The sequence below is a fragment of the Cucumis melo genome, chromosome 12 (genome assembly GCF_025177605.1).
Source record: "Cucumis melo cultivar AY chromosome 12, USDA_Cmelo_AY_1.0, whole genome shotgun sequence".
Taxonomy (NCBI): domain Eukaryota; kingdom Viridiplantae; phylum Streptophyta; class Magnoliopsida; order Cucurbitales; family Cucurbitaceae; genus Cucumis; species Cucumis melo.
The window spans coordinates 8,712,087-8,732,042 of NC_066868.1; the positions used below are offsets into that span (position 1 = coordinate 8,712,087).

Here is a 19,956-nt window from a genome sequence, read left to right on the forward strand (position 1 = left end):
CAAATTCGGATTTTCATTTGGTGCTTTTTGATGAAGAAAACAGGGCAGTTGGTTTTCACTCGAAATCAGGAGGTCTCTGGTTTTTCTTGTATTTCAGAGTGTATCGGTGGAGTTAGAATTTCTATTTGATATGGTTGGAAAGCTTATTCAATTTACTACAACTTTCATGAAGACATTGTAAACCAAAAACGACAAAAAATTGGTTAAATTGTAGGAACAAGTTAAAGAGGTCGTGTGCGCGCGATTCTGGAAGTGGTTCTGTTTTGAGGGTTATATGTGTTTATGCACGGGGAATCAGATTTATATGTCTTCAGGTAAGTTTTAGAGGATCTCAAAATGAAGAGTTTGATATAAAGAACACTCATTTTGGTTAAGTATTGAGAAAGTTATAGTTCTTTGAAGTTTATGTTAGAAATCTGGAAATTTTAGAGAATTGTTGAAATAGGATTTTATTTCTTAAGCTTTGTTTTCGTGAGCGTCATCTTTGGTGCGACATGTTATGTATATCTTTAGGAAACCAGAATGTTTAAGGTTTTAATACTCGGTTGGGTTGTTGGCAGGCCGAGAAGAATTAAACCGAGCTTATAGACCAAGGATCTAGCCCAAGACTGTGAGTGACAAAACCAACTTTGAAATATTTTCCATAACTGTTATTATGATTGAATGCGATAAATGTTTATTTACGAAGCCATGTAAGGTATTTGAATTTCATGACTATTTTCAAGTATACATTTGGAGACTAGATTTCTTAAAGAAATTTATGCTAGCACGTAGATATTAAATGTTTGGAAAGTATTTAAACCACAATATTTTAAGCAAAGCATGAATTAGTATGAAGTTTGGTTTTAAGAACTACAATTTTCCACGAAAGAGCTGAGTAAAGTTCGAGCTTTGTGTAAAATTTATAAGCAGGCATGTTTTAATATTTTATGATGATTTATGAAATTTTCATTAACTACATGACTGAGATCTTCAGCCTGAGGCTAGAGATTACCGTGTGCACACTGGTTAGATTTCGTTGTTGACGTTGAGTGTACTCCGTAACAACGATGCTGTCGTGAGTGCTGGGCGGGCCCTACTACGACAAAGACGATGGGAGTGCTGGGCGGGCCCCACTACATCGTAGTGCTTGTAAACGTTGTTGTACTAGGTGTACCCTACACAACGTAGATTCGTCATGTTAGTTAAAATTCTTCGATATACTTGATATGCCTTGCTAGATTTCAATGATGAACATGCTGAGTATTTAAGGAAGCTATTCTTACTATTACACATTTACATTTACGACTTGTATAAACAGATTTATATGTGTAAAGTTTTCACGTGCTCTTATCTTTAAATTCATAGTTTTAAACTGAGTCACTCACTGAGCTTCATAGCTCACCCTTTCCAAAATGTTTTACCCATTTTCCAGGTAGAGATCGACTTCCCGGTGCCTGATAGACTGCCTTAGTCTGCGGAAGCTTCATTATCGATTGCCAGTACGTGTTTTGAGTTGGGCATAAAGTCTGTTGTGTTGTGATGTATTCACACCCTTGTATGTTATAGATACTCCACAGTTTGTATAAGCTTTAGGAGCTGTAGTTGTGTAAATTTTGTTGGTTATATTTTGATTAAGGTGTCTTTAGGTTTACTCGTGAAATTGGTAAATTTTGAGGTACACTTCATGTATGTTTTTGACTAGCTGTGTTTGACTAGCCTAGGATCCGCTGTGTTTTGTGGCATGTACAATAGTTTATATACTAGACTGGCAAGTTCATCACATGAAAGTTTTAAGCAGAGTCGACAGATACAGGTATAGAAAAACGTTGTTCGTCGGCTTCACGCCATCTTTCGGTCTAAGGTAGCAGGTAGTCTGGGAGGGGGTGTGACAACTTGGTATCAGAGCAGTTTGCTCCATGGGAATTAAGGTAGAGCGGTTAGCTCTAAGAAGAAACTGGAAAGTAAATAATTGAACGTCAAGTTAGCTTAAAGGGAACTAGTGGAGTATGGTCTAGGTAAGGGTAGAAGTGAGTCCAATTATTATTAATACGTACATTTAGTATCATGCATTTGAGTTAAGTATTTATAGTATGTCTAATGTGTTGACATATTATAGGAGTCATGCCACCACGTACTGGTAGACGACGCCGGCAGAATCAGGACGGGATGCAAGGTCCTACCCAAGGTCCATCTGTAGGGGAATCTAGTACCCTAGGAGTTCGAGGTGGTGCAGGAAACGAGCAGTTTGCGAGAACAACACAGGAAATAGGAAGGACAGATAGAGCAGAGCCTAGTGATCCAGAAAAGGCATACGGAATTGAACGGCTGAAGAAGTTAGGGGCTACAGTGTTTGAAGGTTCCACAGATCCAGCTGATGCAGAGAACTGGTTGAATATGCTTGAAAAGTGTTTTGATGTGATGAATTGTCCTGAGGAGCGAAAGGTTAGATTGGCCACATTTTTGTTGCAAAAAGAGGCTGAAGGATGGTGGAAATCTATATTAGCAAGACGCAGTGATGCACGTACTTTAGACTGGCAGACTTTTAGAGGCATATTCGAAGATAAGTATTATCCCAGCACATACTGCGAAGCCAAGAGGGATGAATTTCTGGGGTTGAAACAAGGATCACTTTCAGTGGCTGAGTATGAGAGGAAGTATACCGAGCTTTCACGGTATGCTGACGTTATTATAGCTTCTGAGAGTGACAGGTGCCGAAGGTTTGAAAGAGGGTTGCGTTTTGAAATACGTACCCCAGTTACAGCTATTGCTAAGTGGACGAATTTCTCTCAGTTAGTGGAGACTGCCCTTCGTGTGGAGCAGAGTATAACAGAAGAGAAATCGGCAGTGGAGATTAGTCGTGGGACTTCAACAGCTAGTGGATTTAGAGGCCGTGAGCAGCGGAGGTTCACGCCTGGGATAAATATTTCAAGCCGTCAAGATTTTAAGAATCGCTCTGGAGGCCAAGCATCGAGGAACGTGAGTTATGGTAGTGTTTTTCAGAGACAGAGCCAGAGAATACCTAGTCAACCCATTAGATCAACAGTAAGATCGCATCCAGGTCAGGAGTCCATTGCTAGTACCGTCAGGCGAATACCATGCACGAGTTGTGGCAGGAACCATCGGGGTCAGTGTTTGGTAGGTGCCGGTGTATGTTACCAGTGTGGACAGCCAGGACATTTCAAGAAAGATTGTCCGCAGTTGAACATGACAGTTCAGAGAGATCAGGGAGTTGGGTCCCAGACAATTGAGCAATCGAGAGTTTCAGTGGTTCCAACAGAGGGTACCAGTGGTGCAAGGCAAAAGGGAGTTGTTGGAAGACCGAGGCAACAGGGAAAAGTCTATGCTATGACTCAACAAGAAGTAGAGGATGCACCAGACGTTATTACTGGTACGATTCTTATTTGTAATGTACCTGCAGTTGTTTTATTTGATCCAGGTGCTACGCATTCCTTTGTTTCTAGTATATTTCTGACTAAGTTGAATAGGATGCTAGAGCCTTTATCTGAGGGGTTAGCTATATACACTCCAGTTGGTGACGTTTTACTTGTTAATGAGGTGTTACGTAATTGTGAAGTTTTAGTAGAAGGTATCAGTTTGCTAGTGGACTTGCTACCACTAGAGTTGCAGAGGTTAGATGTAATTTTGGGAATGGATTTCTTATTTGCTCATTATGCATCTATGGATTGCCATAGGAAGGAAGTGGTTTTCAGAAAACCAGACTTTGCTGAAGTGGTTTTTAGAGGTATGAGGAAGGCCGTTTCTAGAAGTTTAATCTCAGTTTTGAAAGCTGAGAAATTACTGAGGAAGGGTTGCACAGCGTTTCTTGCACACATCGTAGTAGTGCAGAGAGAAAAACTAAAGCCAGAAGATGTTCCTGTGGTGAAAGAGTTTCTTGATGCATTTCCAGATGATCTGTCAGGTTTGCCACCTGATAGAGAGATTGAGTTCACCATTGAATTATTACCAGGAACAGCACCTATTTCACAAGCCCCGTATAGAATGGCTCCAAGCGAGCTAAAAGAATTGAAGATGCAGTTACAGGAACTAGTTGACAAGGGATACATCAGGCCTAGTGTTTCGCCGTGGGGAGCACCAGTGCTTTTTGTGAAAAAGAAAGATGGTACCCTCAGATTATGTATTGACTATAGACAGTTAAACAAGGTTACAATACGTAACAAGTATCCTTTACCACGCATCGATGACTTATTTGATCAACTAAGGGGAGCAGCGTTGTTCTCTAAGATTGACTTAAGGTCAGGATACCACCAGTTGAAGGTTAGAGAATCAGATATTGCTAAGACAGCATTTAGAACGAGGTATGGGCATTATGAGTTTCGAGTTATGCCATTCGGTTTAACGAATGCGCCAGCGGTTTTCATGGATCTCATGAACAGGATCTTCCATCGGTATTTAGATCAGTTTGTGATTGTGTTCATTGATGATATATTAGTTTACTCAGTTGACAGAGAATCTCATGAGGAACATCTAAGGATTGTTCTACAGACTCTACGTGAAAAACAGTTATATGCTAAGTTCAGCAAATGTGAGTTCTGGTTGGAACAAGTAGTATTTTTGGGGCATGTAGTTTCAGCAAAAGGAGTTAGTGTCGATCCACAAAAAGTAGAAGCGGTTGTCAATTGGGAAAGACCAATTAGTGCGACAGAAGTACGTAGTTTCCTGGGTTTGGCAGGATACTATAGGCGTTTTATTGAGGATTTCTCTCGATTGGCATTGCCTTTGACCGCTTTGACAAGGAAGAATGTTAAGTTTGAGTGGTCAGATAAATGCGAGCAAAGTTTTCAGGAATTGAAGAAAAGACTAGTTACAGCACCTATTTTGGCACTTCCTGTAACAGGGAAGGACTATGTGATTTATTGTGATGCTTCAAGGCTAGGATTAGGTTGTGTGCTTATGCAAAATGGGAATGTAATAGCTTATGCTTCAAGGCAGTTGAAGGAGCATGAGTGTAATTACCCTACCCATGATCTTGAGCTAGCAGCAGTTGTTTTAGCACTAAAAATCTGGAGACACTATTTGTTCGGGGAAAAGTGCCATATTTTCACAGATCATAAAAGTCTGAAGTATATTTTTGATCAAAAAGAGCTAAATCTGAGACAAAGGCGATGGCTAGAACTGATTAAAGATTATGATTGTACTATAGAGTATCATCCAGGTAAGGCCAACGTAGTAGCAGATGCATTAAGTAGGAAGTCAAGACTTCCGAAGAGTGCCTTGTGTGGTATTCGAGTAGCTTTGTTGAATGAGTTAAGAGGTTCCAAGGCAGTAGTAACTACAGAGGATTCAGGAAGTCTCTTAGCTCAATTTCAGGTTCGGTCTTCTCTAGTAACTGAGATTGTAAGAAGACAGTCAGAAGACAGTAATTTACAGAAGAAGTTTGAGAAATCCAAGAAAGGCTTAGAGGTGGAGTTTGAGCTGAGAACAGATGGAGCCATTGTTAAACAAGGAAGATTATGTGTTCCGAATATCAGTGAGCTTAAGAATGCTATTCTAGAAGAAGCTCACAGTTCAGCTTACGCTATGCATCCAGGTAGCACCAAGATGTACAGAACTTTAAAGAAGACTTATTGGTGGTCTGGAATGAAGCAAGAGATAGCTGAATATGTTGATAGATGTTTGATTTGTCAACAGGTTAAACCAGTAAGACAGAGGCCAGGAGGATTTCTTAATCCTTTGCCAGTGCCAGAGTGGAAATGGGAGCATATTACTATGGATTTTCTATTTGGATTACCTCGTACATCCAGTGGACATGATGGTATATGGGTAATAGTAGACAGACTCACCAAGACGACACGATTTATACCGATTAAAATGACATCTACGTTAGACCAGCTAGCGAGATTATATGTTGATAAGATTGTGAGTCAGTATGGAGTACCAGTGTCCATAGTTTCAGATAGGGATCCGAGGTTTACTTCTAAATTTTGGCCTAGTTTACAGAAAGCAATGGGAACAGGGCTAAAGTTTAGTACATCATTTCATCCCCAAACAGATGGTCAGTCCGAGAGGACCATCCAAACTTTAGAGGACATGTTGAGAGCATGTGTCCTACAACTTAAAGGAAGTTGGGATACCCACTTGCCACTTATGGAGTTTGCTTATAATAATAACTATCAGTCTAGTATCGGTATGGCACCATATGAAGCCTTATACGGGAGACCATGCAGAACTCCTGTGTGCTGGAATGAAGTGGGAGAGCGGAAGTTAGTAGGTCCTGAGTTGGTTCAGATTACGACAAACAATATTAAGTTGATCAGAGAAAATTTGAGGAAAGCCCAAGATCGACAGAAAAGTTATGCGGATAAGCGACGAAGAAACCTAGAATTCCAAGTTGGAGATCAAGTTTTCTTGAAATTATCTCCATGGCGAGGTGTTATTCGTTTCGGAAGAAAAGGTAAGTTAAGTCCTAGATATATTGGGCCATATCAGATAACGGAACGAGTGGGACCAGCAGCGTATAGACTTGAGTTGCCAATAGAACTTGCACGAATACATGATGTTTTCCATGTATCCATGTTAAGAAAATATATACCAGATCCATCGCATGTGTTGCAAGATCAACCAGTTGAATTAAAAGAAGATTTGAGTTATGTTGAAGAACCAGTTCAGATTCTCGACAGAAAGGAACAAGTTTTGAGAAACAAAACGATTCCACTCATAAAGTTTTTGTGGAGACATCATGGAGCGGAGGAGACAACTTGGGAACCAGAATATCAGATGAAGAAGAGCTATCCGATACTTTTCAGTTAAGGACATTCTAAATTTCGAGGACGAAATTTTCTAAAGGGAAGGTAAGTTGTAAACCCGATATTTTCTTGGTTTAATTTCTTTAAATGTGGAAAAAAAAAAGAAAAAAAAATGGAAATTAAGTGTAAATATAAATATATATATTTATATATTAAATAGTTTTATTAAATTAATTAAAGAAAATAAAGAAAAGAAAGGACAAAAAGAAGAAAATTTCATTTTCTCTTTTCTTCTTCTTCTTCTCTTCCCTTCACCGCCAAGAGTTTGAAGACATCCAAATTCCCTTTTATTTTTTTTTCTTTTTCCTTCTTCAATTTGCAGAGAACTTCTAAGAGAGAGTTTGGAAGAAGAAGAGAAATTTTACTAGAATTTTTTTAGGTTGAAGAAGAGGAGGAGAACTCAAGCAAAGTGTATCAATGGCTGAATTTTAGTTCATTCTGCACATCACTGGTTTTTAATTCGGTTTGAACTCTTCAAAAGGAATTAAGAGGTGAGATTTACATTTACTGAAAGTTAACTCATTTTTAAACAAACTTTATGAAGAACGTTGGAGCAAATTCGGATTTTCATTTGGTGCTTTTTGATGAAGAAAACAGGGCAGTTGGTTTTCACTCGAAATCAGGAGGTCTCTGGTTTTTCTTGTATTTCAGAGTGTATCGGTGGAGTTAGAATTTCTATTTGGTATGGTTGGAAAGCTTATTCAATTTACTACAACTTTCATGAAGACATTGTAAACCAAAAACGACTAAAAATTGGTTAAATTGTAGGAACAAGTTAAAGAGGTCGTGTGCGCGCGATTCTGGAAGTGGTTCTGTTTTGAGGGTTATATGTGTTTATGCACGGGGAATCAGATTTATATGTCTTCAGGTAAGTTTTAGAGGATCTCAAAATGAAGAGTTTGATATAAAGAACACTCATTTTGGTTAAGTATTGAGAACGTTATAGTTCTTTGAAGTTTATGTTAGAAATCTGGAAATTTTAGAGAATTGTTGAAATAGGATTTTATTTCTTAAGCTTTGTTTTCGTGAGCGTCATCTTTGGTGCGACATGTTATGTATATCTTTAGGAAACCAGAATGTTTAAGGTTTTAATACTCGGTTGGGTTGTTGGCAGGCCGAGAAGAATTAAACCGAGCTTATAGACCAAGGATCTAGCCCAAGACTGTGAGTGACAAAACCAACTTTGAAATATTTTCCATAACTGTTATTATGATTGAATGCGATAAATGTTTATTTACGAAGCCATGTAAGGTATTTGAATTTCATGACTATTTTCAAGTATACATTTGGAGACTAGATTTCTTAAAGAAATTTATGCTAGCACGTAGATATTAAATGTTTGGAAAGTATTTAAACCACAATATTTTAAGCAAAGCATGAATTAGTATGAAGTTTGGTTTTAAGAACTACAATTTTCCACGAAAGAGCTGAGTAAAGTTCGAGCTTTGTGTAAAATTTATAAGCAGGCATGTTTTAATATTTTATGATGATTTATGAAATTTTCATTAACTACATGACTGAGATCTTGAGCCTGAGGCTAGAGATTACCGTGTGCACACTGGTTAGATTTCGTTGTTGACGTTGAGTGTACTCCGTAACAACGATGCTGTCGTGAGTGCTGGGCGGGCCCCACTACGACAAAGACGATGGGAGTGCTGGGCGGGCCCCACTACATCGTAGTGCTTGTAAACGTTGTTGTACTAGGTGTACCCTACACAACGTAGATTCGTCATGTTAGTTAAAATTCTTCGATATACTTGATATGCCTTGCTAGATTTCAATGATGAACATGCTGAGTATTTAAGGAAGCTATTCTTACTATTACACATTTACATTTACGACTTGTATAAACAGATTTATATGTGTAAAGTTTTCACGTGCTCTTATCTTTAAATTCATAGTTTTAAACTGAGTCACTCATTGAGCTTCATAGCTCACCCTTTCCAAAATGTTTTACCCATTTTCCAGGTAGAGATCGACTTCCCGGTGCCTGATAGACTGCCTTAGTCTGCGGAAGCTTCATTATCGATTGCCAGTACGTGTTTTGAGTTGGGCATAAAGTCTGTTGTGTTGTGATGTATTCACACCCTTGTATGTTATAGATACTCCACAGTTTGTATAAGCTTTAGGAGCTGTAGTTGTGTAAATTTTGTTGGTTATATTTTGATTAAGGTGTCTTTAGGTTTACTCGTGAAATTGGTAAATTTTGAGGTACACTTCATGTATGTTTTTGACTAGCTGTGTTTGACTAGCCTAGGATCCGCTGTGTTTTGTGGCATGTACAATAGTTTATATACTAGATTGGCAAGTTCATCACATGAAAGTTTTAAGCAGAGTCGACAGATACAGGTATAGAAAAACGTTGTTCGTCGGCTTCACGCCATCTTTCGGTCTAAGGTAGCAGGTAGTCTGGGAGGGGGTGTGACACGGCAACATTGGAGTTTTTATTTCAATAGAATCTAAATGAAAGAAATTTTAATTTCACCTTATTTTTTTACATCGTTTTAACTTTTGTAAAAACACCTTATTTAAAACACCTTAACGGGATCTAAAAAGTTTCAAAAGCTTTAGCTTGAACCTCACCCAAATTTAGAACACATCAAGGTCATCATTGCTGAAAAGTGAATGATAAGGTTTTACTTAGAAAAATCTTACAAAAGAGGTTGAGTTAAAGCTTGCGCATCTAGTAAACTTCTAAAAGTATTTCCTAAGTAGGTTTTCTTAACAAGTTGGAAGCCTAAGTGACAAATAAAACTTAACCTCACATAGTTTGATCATTGAAGTTATCCTCATGAGACAAAGAAAAATTAAAGAACTTAAATACAGAAACAAGTAAAGTAATCCCGAAATAAATGGATTTAAACGTGTATTTGTATTGTAAAGAATATAATTACAAAGAATGAAATTTACATAAGTATAGAAAATGATATTAAAAAAGAAGAAAAATAAAATGACACCGTAAAATTTATTTTTTAGACCCCATTTTGGAAAGTCTTGGCGCGACACTTGGTTTAACTTCAGATAGGGGTTCCTTAAATTATGGCATAATGACAGATTTAGGCACGAGACATTTAATGGCCTCATGGATGTAATTCATCATTGACTTGTACTACCTATCATTCTACAGTGAAGCTCGCTTGATAAAACCACTTAACGACTAAATTTGTGTTTGCATTGCTTTGCCTTGAGTCTTTAGAAGTGTCATGTCTGAAGCGAGTTAATCGTGTTGAGTTTAATGATATTGATCGCAATTATCAATATTTAATTCTAACTTTTGAATCTTCTTCTCATGTCTAATCACGCATTCTTACAAACCAGCTTGGTTTTGGAAAATATCTTGAAGTCAATTCATCAATGGTTCTCTAAATACATAGCTAATGAACCTGAAGTACTGCTCCTTAATTATCATATTTTTCTCTCACCGCGTGCTCTTGTTGATTTTCTGATTGATTTGGTGTGGAAGGAGCATGTGTCTTGTCTACTGATAACTTGTAGAAATATAATTTATTATGACCATTTAGGTAGAACAATAGAACCAAAATGCATGATAAATGTGTCAAAACACTTAACTTCTATAGCAAATTCTTATCCCCTTGGTCAAATAGGGCTCATCATCATCTTATGGCGTCGTGGTGTGGTCACCAATTGAACGACAAGAGTTTGAGGATTTTCCTCTTTCCGTATGGAAGTAATATTTTAAATTTGGTGGGGAGGGCTTGGAGTTTTGGATTTTTGGGAGATGGAATTTAGATTATTGGAGGAGGCAGTAGTGTTCTTCGATGGGTGCAGACAGTTGTTTTGGGCATTTAGGGATGCGAGGGTGAGATGGTAGTTTCGGTGGTTTGGGAACTAGTTTAAAGCACACAAATTAGTTTATTTCTTCTGGCCCAAAATAGACCACTTCTTACTTCGCCGCTGTATAGTTTTCCTCTTCGTGAATAAATCCTTTTTAAAAGAGTTTAGCCATGTCTATCCTCATATCAACTACACCTTCAAAGTGTTTCTACCAATTGAACAAGTGGATAGGTGCTCCCAAAAATGTTGGCAGGATACCTCTAAAAGTGAAGAGCCCCTTTTCAATCTTCAAATATTTACTAACTGTCTTGACAGAGAGAGACTCGTTTTCTTCGCCTTTTGGGTCCTTGTTTTCCTCTAAAGTCATTTTGCTTAGAGGACCCTTCTTTCATTTTTCTTCTTGCCTTTTGGTGAACTATACTCTCAAAACACTCATTTTCACCTTCACCTTCTTCTTTTTCTTTGACGAGTTTACCATTTCATCCTCCAGAGGGCTTAAATTATCAAATTTCCTCTCAAATTCTTTAATTAACTCCTCACTGGAAGTGTTCCTCACCTTACCCTTTTCTGCAGAGAGGGATACTTTTTTTATTTTGTTAAGGAGCTCTTCCTTCTCCCTTAAATTTAATGCTTTCTTCTCCTCTATGAGGACCTTGATGATAACTTGTAGAATACAAGTTATTATATCCTTTTAGATAAAATAATGAGACTAAAATGCATAATAAGTGTGTCAAAACGTGTAGCTTATGTTGTAAATTCATAAATATTCAGGAATAAACTTTACATAAGCATCCAAGCATGTTTCACCTTGTTTTTAGTGTCTTAATACATGATTAGAAACAAAAGAAGAAGATAGTGATTCGTAGAAGAACTCGCGTGAAAACTAGGAGAGAAGACCACATCAAAATGCGAGAAAGAGGTTTGCAATAAGACAAAAATGGTAGATGGAATTGATGTGACTTGACAACAGAGGCTGCTTTCAGCATTGACATGCTTACAAGATTAGATTTTTTTGCCTAAATCTACTTATAAAAAGGATTCCATCTTCAACAAGTGAAGGAGGCTCGAATAAGCCAAGAAGGCTGATTGTATGAGGAGCCAAACGTTTGTGTGAACCAACCAAAACCTAGAGAGTCATGGAAAGGAATAGCATTTCCATCGTCTGTAAAGCATTTTCTTCTTATTCTCCGATCAGTCAACAAGTGAAAGCTTAAGGTTTGAGTGAAAAACATCCCATTCCCTATCTCCCTTAACTTGTAATATCATTTCTATTGTTTCCCTTATTTGTATTTCCTTGTAATGTACAGTGGCCTAAGGCCTATATTCTTTAATATATCGCATACTTATACCTTTTCCATCCATTATTTCTTTACAGTTCACCAGTCCTTGTGTTATTTGTAGTTAAAGATATATGATAAGTTCTTGATAAGAAGGTTAGCTTATAACTCTTATTGCGTTAGCTATGTTATAGTCATCACTTGGCCAGTGTTTGTCGCTAACTACCTAAGAGGGCAAGTAGCAAGGATATGACTAACGCGTATAAGGATGAGTTTAGAGATAAACTCCACCTTGGCAAGATAACTTCCATAATTTGTGTCCTAAAAGGAGAACAAGTGTGAGTATATGGTGTCGAGATGTTGTCACTCTTAAAAAAAAAGCTTTATAAATCATGTAAGTGAAACATTTTAGATATACCTTGCTTAACTCAGCTTAGTTATTTAGATCCTAAGAGGTGAGCAAGTATGACATTTAAAGACACTATGTGGTGCTTGCCTTAATCATAAGATAGTTAACTCAGTTATATTCTATCAAAATTCTTTCATTACTTATTCACCTAGTAATACATAGACCTTCCTTCACCCTTTCTTTTATGCAAGTTAGTTCACAATCCTATCTCGCAACCACCTCAACCCCCCTTTACATATTCTCTAGGGTAGATAAGTAGATATAGTTTAAACTTACACTTTCTTATTCTGCATAGTTAATTCTTTTATATCGCTTAAATGAAGAGTGAACATTAAAACTAAGCTTTGATATCAATTTGCTGTGTTCGACCTTGGATTACCAAGGAAACCTACTACTTCGCTTATACTTGGGCAAGTAGTAGGAAAACTTGTATCCAACGAGAACTTAGTAATTACATGAGAACATGAGACATAAATAGAATACAACATTCAATGACCATGTCTAATCACATAGAATAAGATACACAACACACAACACTGCACTGAACTTTAAGTTTGAATGTCACACTCAGTTTTTACAAGCACTTGACGCCATGTGCCTTGATTTTGATGCGGAGAAGGTTAGAAGCAATCTTCTCTTTCTTTCCTTGGACCTTCCTCATGACCCTCTCAAATTTCGCTGTGGCGATGGGAGAGAAGGTTTTTCTTTTTCTTTCTCTCATTGTTTCATTAACTCCTCCCTTTTTCACCTTTGTTTTTTGTCGCGTTTCTTGCGACGTTCCTTCTCTTCTTCCTCTTCGCTTGCTTTCCTTTCCTTTCCTTTCCTTTCCTTTCCTTCTCTTTTTGTTCATCTCTCTCCTTCTTTTGCGTCTTAAACATTTTCAATAGCGCGGTCAGGTCTTCATCATCTAAGTCTTAATCACTTAAATCTATCTATAATACATGTATCTTCTATCCCATTTTCTTGTTAAGAAGTTGAGAAGAAGCTAAGAGTTTTACCTAAGATCTTTGGAAAAAGTATTCAGACTCGATGCTATTTTATCGGGTGAGAAGGAAAAGAAAAGACAAAAGTAAAAATCTTGGGCCACGATTAAGCAATCATAGGCAAGATGGAAATCGAAGGGCAAATTTGAGTGCTAAGGCAGGAGCATCTCAATGCTTGTCGACAAAGTTAAAAGAAAGTAAGGTTTAAATAAGTGTTCTCAAACCATCTTGGGACTGTGGAAGACCAAGATGAAAAATAGAAAGGTGAAGTGCTCTTAGGCCATCTTGAGGCTGTGGCAGATTGAGATGAAAAATAGAAGGGTTTAAGAGATGGGTCTCGAACCATCTCAGGACATCTCAGAGTGGTGTTCGATAGAGACTGTAAGCAGAAAAGGAAATATTAAGCTTCTTAGGCATGATTTTGGATATGCCTGGCGAAGAAAAGTGAAGATCTCAAAGGATCTTGAACCAATCTTGGGTCACTTAAAGACGCTTGACAGACAAATATTTGAGAATTTCTATAGTGCGAGGTTAGTGTTTTTCGAACACTAAGAGTATTTTTAAACACAAAAGACCCTTATTTCTCTCATTTCTTACCATTTTTACTTCAAGAGCAAGTAAAGAGAAGTTAAGTTTCCTTGAAAGAGTGAAGTTGAGGCAAGAGGGTAAGTCGATGCCAAGCTTTAGTTAGGTGTTCGATCGAGAGACATTTGAGAAAGAAAGAGTGTTGGTGAGTTTGAGCTAAAGAGAAAGAGTAGAGCATGAGATTAGATTCAAGTAAGTCCAAGTTTCTTCTTCCTTGTTTAAGAAGCTTAAGAGCAAGTTTACTAAGTTAAGGCTTGTTGTTTTAGGCTCTAAATTAGATGGGAGATTGTGTAGAGCTAGTCTCGATAAATGTAGGACTACCCAAAGAGTTCAAAGAAATCTAAGTTAGTAAGAAAAAAGTTCTCTTATGTACAAAAAGAAAAAAGGTAAGAAGTTGAGATTTACAGTTTTCTTGTGATTTTCAAGGCAGTAGGAAATAGGGAAAATCTTTAAACCAAGAACCTAGCCAAAAGTTGTGAATGACTAAAATGAATTAAAATAAATTTCTAAGTTTGATTTAAGAATTTATGTTTAAAACAATGCTTTGAGTTGAAGCATTTGAATATGGTAGATTTAAGAAATTATTTACAAAGCATGAGTTTCAAATTTAGAAATAAGTCATGAGAAAGCATGATTGAGTTAAATTTCTAAAGCATTCAAATTGAGAAATGTTACTTAAAATATAAGATTTATGAGAATGAGTTTGAATGCTATGTTTTTGCAAATATTTGAGCATTTAAAGCAAAGCTAGATTTTAGACTTGCTTCATGCAAGAGTTTTTCATAAGCATGCTAACTTAAGTAATCTAAAGTTTTAGTCTATACCGAGATGTCTAGATCTGTTAGCAACCTTACGTGGGAGATTAGCATGTGCATAGAAGTCGTGTGATGAGGGTAACCAGTAGATCCCTGGAGTTTCCATCACATAAACTAGGTGTGAGGTCCTTTTTTATTCTATACAACAAGAGCTAGATTTTCATTAGACTCTTGCTTGGAAGGGGGAGAGGTATTTTGGATTTGTTGGGTTTAGGTTGGCAATTTTTATTTTTTGGGAGGTGGTGGCGTTTTGGACTTGGTGGGAGTTTAAGAATTGGTGGAGGATTTGGATTTGTTGGGTGAAGGGGATTCTGTGCGCTTCTTTTTCTTGAGATTCTTGGTGGATGCAGGTAGGAAGGTTTCCTTATAGTCCTTGGCCTTTGAGGATTTTTCTCTCTTTGATCTAGAGGCGTTCTCCTCGCCTTTCTATTTACGTTTTAGTGGGACTTCTTCTTCCTCTTTCTCGTCTTCAACTTCAGTTTCCACTTTTTCAACCTTTAATTTACCATCTTACTTGCTTTTGAGGCGTTTTAGCTTTACCTTGTTTTTGTGGACGACAATTATGTGGTGAAGGGTTGTTGCAGTCCAAACCCCATCATGCACCTCTACTTGAGGAAGTTGCTCTAATGTTGGGTATGCCTTCAAGCACAATTTCTTAATCAAGTGTAGGAAGGGTCTTGCTCCGCGAGGATGCTTAACCCAAGTTATGATGTGCTCGCTTATTATATCTCACCTATGTTCATCGGAAGATGCTCCATTATACAGTAAACGATATTATATGCTCCATGGAGATGGTTCCGTCATGGCGAGTAAGCATAATCTCTTCTTTACAAAAACAAACCAGATGTTGGCTTCTGTATTTAGGTTGTGTGAGAAGAGCTGATACTTCAAGGTTGGCATTACGTTTCATTTTGTCGCGGGCCATGCTACTCTTTTTTTTAACATGTCTTCTGAATCTCGCTCTTGTGGGTTTTTGAAAATTGCATGTCCTATCTCATTCGCCTCTAACCCAAAAATTTCATTGATCACTTCTGGCCCAAAATCAAATTTTTGTCCTTTGACCATGTCGTAGTGTTCTTCCCTGATGTATTCTTTGTAGAACATCTTCACTATGTCAGGTCTTATTGTTGTCACCCCTTGGAAAAATCATTTTGAATGAAACTGTAACATTCCAAAAATTAAGATAATTTTGGAGTTAATTATCTTAACTTTGTTTAATTAGATTTAATTTATTGGACGTTATTTTGAATTCATTTAATAAGAATTATTTGATTTATGTGAGAATTGAAATTAATTAAATATTTGTTGGATGAAAATTTAATTAATTAGAGGTTTTGACATGTGGTGTTTGTTGAGATTTTGATTAAATGGTAAGTTAAGAGAATTAAGTAAAGTTGTGGATGTTTAGTGTTGTTGAAGTTGAATTAAATTAAATAATTATGGATGTTATTTAATTAAATTGTAGAGTAGAAATTTTGTTGGAGATTTAATAATTATATGTATAGCCTAATGGTTCTTCGAGATGACTCGCACTCCCTTAATAGAAAACTAAAACTAAAACTACAAAATGCTTTACAAGTGTAAAGAATAATTACAAGTATAATATACAGAGGAAAGAATACAAAATTTTCAAATGCAAATGTCAAGTAAAAAGAGGAAAAGTTATATGTTACAAATGCATCCTTGCATTCAGGACCTTTTGGGAGAAAGAGTTGTGTCTCATCGCATGTTGCTCCTCACAACTTTCCTTGCATCATTATCCTCTCCTGAACTTCCTTTACAATCATTTGCTAAATAGTTCTATGTGTCTTGATTGCTCATTGCGATAACCCTCTACTCCCAATCAATCATCATAATGTTCAAATGATCTTTCCTTGTACTTACCACGTAGTTAATAAAGACACAGATCTTACAAATCTTACCACATGGACACTTTCTTTGATGCCTTCCTTTGGGCTCTCAAATTTCAACAGATTGGACATTTAAGATCTCAGACGTTAGAGGATTTCAGTAGTATGCATGAATTTAATTTATTCTAACTTTTCTCTACCAAATCTCTTACTATCTAAAAGATACAGTTAACCTTAGGGCCAGTTCAAGAAATCATATATTACTCTGGTACCTTAAACTCTTTACGCGTTCTGCGACTAAACATGTGATTCACCAAAGTTAAGTGTTTTGCCGAAAATCAAAGTAAAACCCTACTCTAGTGTTTTAAAAATTAACTTTTCGGCAACGGTGGCAAAAACTTGCTTGCAATTTTCTCGGACTAACATAGTGACGTAAAGTATATTTCATTCTTTATAATGGGTCATTGATTCTAGATCATTGCATGTAAAATGCTCCTTATGAATCTCTCTATTACATACTTCTAAGTCCTTGTCATGTACAAGTTTTCCTATTGCTTGCCCATGTGTAAGAAAAACAATAGGTTTATCTCGGTGATCCAGAATCGAACACAGGGAATTGATATTAAATCTTAGTTCTAGGCTTCACTAAGCATTCAAGTTGTATAAAAGAATAACTATACAGTATAATGATTGTAAATTTAAACTATATCTACTTATCCACACTAGAGACTTTGTAAAGGGGAATTAAGATGAATGTGAGATGAAGTTGTGAACTAACTTGCATCAAAGAGGGGGCGAAGGAAAATCCATGCATTACTAGGAGGTTAAGCAATTAAAGATTCTTGATGCGATATAACTTCGTTAACGTGTAGTGATTAAGACATGCTCCTCTCGTAGTCATTAAATGCCACACATCATCACCTCTCGGGATTCGAATAACCAAGTTATATTTAGAACACTTTACTTACAAGACTTATAAAGCTTCATGTTTAAGGGTGGGAACCTCTCAGTGCCTAATACACACACTTGTTTTTCTTTCAGGATACAAATGATGGAAGTTATGTCGCCAAGGTAAAGTTTGTTTCCGAACTCCTTTTTTCGCACGTGAGCCATATATCCTTGCTACTTACCCTCTTGGGTTGTTAGCGATATACATTGGCCAAGTGATGAAAATAGCTCAGCTAACGCGATAAGAAATATAAGCTAACCATCTTATCAAGAACTTATCATAAGGCTTAAACTATACATAACACAAAGATGAATGAACAGTAAAGAGATGGAAGCTTGAAACTGGTATAAATATGCAATGCATTAAAGAATATAAGCCTTAGACCACTATACAATATGAATGAATACATTACACGAAAATATGCAAAAATGGAAATACGAGTTAGAAGAAGGGTGGGAATGAAATCTTCTTCACTCAAACCCCATGCTCTCACTCTTAGACCGACTAGAGAAGATGAAGAAAGACTTTACAAATGATGGAAAGGCTATTCCTTCCCACCACTCTCTAGGGTTCAACCCATTCAGGTTCGATTTTAGCCTATCTACGCCTCCTCTTTCTTGATTGTGATGGAGGCCTTTATATAGGCATATTTAGACAAAAACGTCTAGTCTTCTGAGAATGTCAGCATCGAATGTTTCTCTATGTAAAGTCACATCAACTACATCTACCACTTTTGTCTTATAGCAAACTCTTCTTGCCAACTGATATGGCCTTTTCGCCCAATCTCCTCGCGAGTTCTTCTATGATTTTCCAGCTTCTTCTTTTATTCATAAATTCATGCTTAGAAACTAAAAACAAGGTGAAACAGGCATGAAAGCTTATATAAATTGTGTTTCCACATATTTATGCATTTTCTATATAAGCTATGCGTTTTGACACATTTCTTATGCATTTTGGTTTCATTATTCTCAATAAAAGGCTCTAATGACTTGTATTTCTATAGTTATCACCAGGTAAGAGATGAGGGCCTTTACAGACGCCAAGATTTTCCATCTCATGATAGCTACAGCGAGATAGGGTGATACTGGCACCTAGAGTTTCTTCTCGTAGGTATTGTATCGAAGGATAGGGCTTTCATGCCTAGAGTTTTGTCCCATAAATACAAAAAGTTCAAAGTATAGCAAGAAAAAAAAAGTTAAAAGCTAAGTTTGAAAAGAAATTTGCTTTACTTAGTTTATGTATACTTTGCTAAAAGTTTTCATTATCATGCTTTGTTTAAAAGTTGTCACACACGAGGTTTTATAGCTTATCCTTTCAATGTTTAATAACCTTACAAGTAGAGATCGAGGTTCTGACCCCTATTAAAGCTCCACTGACTCTACTAAAAGTTTGATTTGATTTTTGTACGGCTCATTCCATGCATGCATGATAATTTGTAGCTAAAAGAGGACTTTATTGTTGTCTGTAATAGACTAGTATAAGGGTTTGAGATTATAGAGTTTTATTTTGGTCTTTCTTTACTTGGAACTCTGAACTTCATTTTGTTTGTATAAGACTGTTGAGCAGGTTTTCCACTTGTTGGGTAAACTTGAGGATATTTTGCAAAGATTTTAAACAATTGCTTTCAAGTATTGACAATTTCTTCTGTATTTTAAGTTTTAAGTCATCAAGGATTTAAATAAGAGCTATAGGTTAAGTAGGGCCTACAGGTGTCGTTAGAAGAAGAATAGGTTTATCCTGATGATCTAGAGTCAAACACAAGGAACTGATATCAGAACTTAATTCTAGGATTTACTCATCAATTAGGTGGTATAAATGAATAAGGGGCCTTTGCAAAAATAGCAAAAATATTTATGATATTAAGGCCCACGATACTACATTTTTTAAATTGCAAAAGTAGCAAATTTAAAAGCGGATAACCCTCTGATAGCTCTCTGAAAGCCCCCTGATAGCCCCTTGATAGCCATATGATATCCATCTGATATCATTAATTACTTGTCGTATTTGTCATATTCGCAATAGGCAAAAATGAGGTGCTATGAGCTATTTTTTCTAAAACTTTTTTCATTAGATGCAATTTCCCAAATAATATTAAATAATGAATAAATGAATTTAAGCGAACTAAAACTACATATGTACGCTAGAGATTCTGTAAAGGAGAAGTAAATGGATACGAAATGGAGATACAAACTAACTTGCATGAGAAGGCATGAAGGAATGTCTCTGCTTGACTATGTGATTAGACCATGAACGACTTGATTATGTGACTCTCATAACTCGTTTATGATTAAGGAAAGCTCCTCTTAGAGTCCTTATACACCACACTTGTCCTCTCCGGGTACAAATGTCTCAACCTAGTTAGGAGAGATATATCCAGAAGATTTTACTTATAAAATGTATAGAGCTTTGGGATTAAAGACAACAACCTCTCGAGACCTATTGTACACACTTGCCCTCCTTTCGAGCTACAAATGATGGATGTTATATCTCCAAGATGGGGTTTGTCTAAAAACTCTTCTTGACATGGTTAGCCATATCCTTGTTATT

The 19,956-nt window shown here is 36.7% G+C and overlaps 1 protein-coding gene across 4 annotated transcripts in view; it reads left to right on the forward strand.

Annotated features, from left to right (window-relative positions):
• The window catches only part of LOC127144207 (uncharacterized), a 28,496-nt gene extending 25,316 nt beyond the window's left edge, over positions 1–3,180 (forward strand). For all 4 annotated transcript variants that reach the window (XM_051079834.1, XM_051079835.1, XM_051079832.1 and 1 more), the window contains one exon: positions 3,041–3,180. The gene's annotated coding sequence lies outside the window, so the exon portion shown is untranslated. The remainder of the gene's footprint in view (positions 1–3,040) is intronic.
• Positions 3,181–19,956: the final 16,776 nt, after the last annotated feature.